Below are 5,071 nucleotides of genomic sequence, written 5' to 3'. Positions count from 1 at the left end.
CTGTTAAGTGACGTACGATTGTCAAAGAATTGTATTCGTCGATTTGCATCACCGCAGCAAATCATTGCTCAATGAATTGAGTAACACAATAGAGTGAGCAGATAATAAGGAATACGGATTGTCTGAGTTTTGTCAGAAGCCTTAGATAGTTTCATTGAGCACCGCAAAATTGCGCAGACACATCCATTCATAAGTTCCTTGAAGCAGAAATCCTTGAGAATCGCGGAAGTATTTGATATGGTACTCAATATTAGCCTTTTCTTCAAGATGGATAATAGATTTATAGTTAAAGTAAAGTATGAATTGTATACTTTTTGCAAAGTGTCTTGTAACATTTTCAAATTACAGCCTTTGGTTATAAAAATATTCAAAAACAAATGCGTTGAATTAACATCATTACGTTGACTTTATGTAGTAAGTCTAGGCTGACGTCTAAGCGTGGTAGGTACCTATGGGCCTGCCTCGCAAAGCTTTTCCATATATCGCGGTATTTCCCAAACGTATAGCAAAATATTATTCTAACAACGGCAACGTAAATCAGTACAAAATGGTACGATTACAAATCACAACACAATCAAGTTCCAATTTCATAACGTCCGAAAACTGAGGAAACGTAAAAAATACAGAGATTACAAAAAAATTAAAATTATCGAGAGCATAATGAGCCCCTATAGCGCAGCGTGAGTCCGAAATTCAATCAAAAGAAATTTATTGCCCAGATTCGCAAACTCGGATTGTTAAGGCGGAACGCTGAATGCGGCCAGCTATTATAAAACGCATTGAAATGACAGTAAAAGTAACGCCCACTTTTTTAAAACTTTTTGTCCGTATCTTCAAAAGTTTTTAAAGATGATAGAATGGATTTGTGAATACCCTCGGGCTGCCTTCGATAAATGCTTTTTTTCACGTATTTTATTCTATAATTTCTGTAACGTGGTAACAGTCTTATTATATTTTGGATTATTGTGAATTTTAGGTAGATCTTTCCTATATGAAAGGTATTTTTATAAGTCTCAATTATATTGTCGCTTAGTGAGATATGACAGTAACCTCGTGGTATTTTTTACTAGATGCTAATCATTAATCAGCATTTGGAAGCTCCAAGTGACTTTTTATAGTTTCGCTGGGACTCAAATCCAAAAATTGGATTGCTCAACGCAGTCGTTGGTCAGCTAAGTCACAAAAACGGCTTCTAATTACTTTAATTAAGTAGACAGTTATTTACTATTTGATATCATACTTCATCACATTATCTTACGTATTACACATAATCTATTGTATAAGTAAAATTTTGTAAACCTTAATAGCCCTACAGACTCTAGTGGCCTACAAACACGTGTTCATCGTGGTAACTCTTATTTTATCACTTTAAAACATAATTTAAATCAATATAGATCTTATATGGATAATTATAAAGCACATTATCAATTATCCAGTAATATTTTAACGTCGAATAACTTAAATAAGCATTTTCAATCTTATACTCTTCAATATAAAGGCTATTATGCCTTCAATGATCTTATCAATAAAGGACCATAAATTGAAAGATATCCCTTATTTTTAAGGGGCACTTTAAGGCCATCTCAGACGTGTCGTATCGAATGATTGTGTTACGGCGATCCATCAAATCTGAGACGTTCTGTAGGCTTCTATTGAGCTTTTTTGCGGCACAGTCATTTCCTGTAGCCCAGAGCTATTTTAACCGAAATTTTGCGAGGATACAATTAAAGTTTTTCATCGGGTTTTTTATTTTTTTAAATTTCGGTCAGTCAGCATTATGTTACTGTGCAAAAAAGGGATTTTATTGAACTTGATAAGGACGTCCTAATCTAACCGAATACGGGTTTATGGTTTCACCGAGAGCGTTGGACAGTCGCAATAGGTTTGCTTTTTTTATTAAAAAATACGACATTGCCACAGTTTTTATATAAAAAATATCAATTCTACATATAGGTAAACCCTTAAATGATCTTAATAAATTACTTTTTTCTTATATAAACTGACTATTTTTGGCCATTATAATTGTTTAATTTTATAGCTCTTATTAACGAGGTATAGGTATCCAAAAAATCATGTTAATATAAATGAATAGTGATTGATTTAAAAAGCATTAAGGCACACATTAAACTGTAAATTTACACAGTTATGTTATGTTTCAATAATTGTAAGATTAGTTTTCCGTCTCTTTCGGAGCACAGGTAACACTCTAAGCACTGTTTTTGCGGCCAAAAATCCACTGTTTCCGCTCAAAAAACAGCAATCTCTAAGCAATTTGACACCGTAAGATTGCACCACGTGCAAAACCGTATTTTTTTCAATAAAAAAAGACACTAATAATGGTTTTTATCTCGAATATTTTAACGTCACGTGTTTGTGATTTGCCACTAATGGGTGCTCGTTGCTTCCTTTTGCTGATTGTGACAAGTGGAGTGCATTTTTTTGTAGAGTTACCATACTTTCTAACATAAATTATAATGTTTGATGTTGGTTTAGGCGAGTATTATGCTTCTTTATCAGATAAAAACGCAAAGTTGTTACATATAACTCGACATTTTCAGTCCTTTTCAGCGATTGTATAGGTATACTAGAATCGTCGAGTTACATAAGAAATTCGTTTAAGCCCGGCTGTGAACAAATACAATTTCCAAGAAGGCTTTTCGCCTGTTTTCCTAATCTTAAATTTTCAAATATACAGAGGTAATAATACCCTATAAATAGTATTAGCATTTCTTATTATATTAGTAAAAATAACCAAACAAATTTTCTATATTAATTTGAATACATAAAGTACGTATTATGCATTCTAGCTACTATTTCTGAAACTTCCCGATACCTTTAGAATATCTTAATATTTGACATATATTTCAAATATGCAAATTCTATCATTTTCAAAATTCATGGTTACTAATGCTAAAATCGGAAGTTCCTTAGTGTTACACAACAACTAATTAAACGCTTTCAGTCATTTCCTTTATACAAGATAAGTGCAAATGAACCACGTTTTTCTTTTTCCGCTTACAATGGAATAGTGGTCACTTAAAAGTACTCAAAGGCTGTTAAAAGTAACAGTCTGTTCAAGAACCCTTAATGGCAACACAATAGTGTAGTGTGAAGATTAGCATTTACTGGAAGAGCCTTTTTCTAGCTTTGTTTTAAGTACCCAATACAATTGGTCGTTTACGAGTATGGTTAAAGCTTTAGAATTATTTGTGTTGGAAAATAATTGCCTAGTACTTAGATAATATTTACGATTATTCTATAGTGTCGCAAATCTAAGAAGAAGAAATTAATTAATAAGTATTTTAAACATATTTTTTACGTAGTCAATAAAATCGTACAACAATAAGTAGGTAAATACCACAATAAGTATGTCGGAGCATATGTATGTAAATCCAAGTATAATTCCAAATCATTTTATAATTACTATAAAAGGTTATAAAAAGACACTGGCGCTCCAACTTTTAGGTCTAGGCCTCAGATTTGTGAGGTCGTTCAAATTCAATGGTCAATTTCAAATTATCCCATTTTATAATTTCGATATCAATACTTAGCTCTCCTTGTCCTGAATGGCTTACGATAAATTTACTAAAAAAATGATGTTTGGAATATACCGTAAAATTTTTCATGTGTTGCTCAAATTTCTGATATTAGCTTGTAAAATCGTATACAATATTATTCTAACACAAGGCAACAACTATATTAACAAGTTTTTCATCAGCGAGAAATGACAATATAAAGAAAAACTGAGACTTATCATCACTTTCGTACTGTTAACGAAAGATCAAGGCGTGAAATTTAATCCCTACAAAGAAAAATAGTCTTTATATTCCAAGACCCAAGGTGATAACTATATTCATCAATTATATTGTTTTACGGGCAGTTGTTTTGCACAAAGCGTACGAAACTGTGAATTTTAACAAGAGTCCTGTCGATTTTCACAGGTTTTTGGTTTTGAATGTTGTATCGGTTTGATAAAAACTGTTAAATGGAGACGTGTTTATCTGTGGTCACAAAGACCGCCCTTTTCTGGTGACCAATAAACAAATATCTAGATGGTATCAAAACAAATTGGTTTTAAAGAACCTTATTATAAAAACTATAATCTAGCCTCTTTAACTTTTGTCTTATTTAATTTAAGATCTACTAATTTGTACTTTAGTTCAACCCTATATGCCGTTGAATTTCTTAAGTAATCAATAAATATCTAACTATATTAAAATTCATATTCTAGGAAAATCATATCATTCTCATTTAATTTAAAATCTGACATTGCTTTTCGTCCACCTTGAATATAACCATTAAAAAATCTTACATATATGATAAGCATACATTTTTAAAAAAGGCACGAGACAAGTCCTTTCTTAGAAGTACTGTACAGTTTATCCCGTACTTCCCAAGTGTCAGTTAGAAGGTTGCACTAACAAGGAAGCCGACATAGGCGGCCACCTCAAAGAGTTTTAAATTGGTATTGTAAAAACATCTTCAGAATTATCACAATACTTGAAGAAATTTTATACGAACAATGTCTGTATCGCACGTGTTTATTTTATGTAGAATAATGTTCGAATTTGCAGACTATAATGAAATTTTGCGCCTGATAAGGTTATGAAATGTGCTTAATCAATTAGTAATTATAATAATTAAGAATTAATGTAAGCCAAATTTAATGACAAGCACGTCGTTTTGTAAACGTATGAAAGAATTTTGGGACTTAGGTATGCCGGTTTCCTCTAGATCTTTTCCTACAACGGCCGAGTGTTAAATGCGGATAAATATATATCAAAAGATTCATTGGTTCACAGCCGAGGTTTGAGCCTACCACCTCCAGGGACTAGGGATGGGAGTAACTCGCTCAAGCCACTAGGCCAACACAGCTCTTTAGCGTATGTTTTAGTTTGATACAATGAAATCCTAAATATTTTTAATATTTATATATCTCCTGTAAATTGGGTTTAATGATCAGTGAATTTTATTCAAGGCAACTAAATAAAAATGGGCTTAATAAGCAGAAACACGCGCATATCTAAGCGCTACGTCGTAGACACGTAGCATTTCTGAAGTGATCATTCTC

This window comes from Pieris brassicae, chromosome 1 (assembly GCF_905147105.1).
Source record: "Pieris brassicae chromosome 1, ilPieBrab1.1, whole genome shotgun sequence".
Classification (NCBI taxonomy): Eukaryota; Metazoa; Arthropoda; class Insecta; order Lepidoptera; family Pieridae; genus Pieris; species Pieris brassicae.
This window is presented reverse-complemented; position numbering follows the sequence as displayed.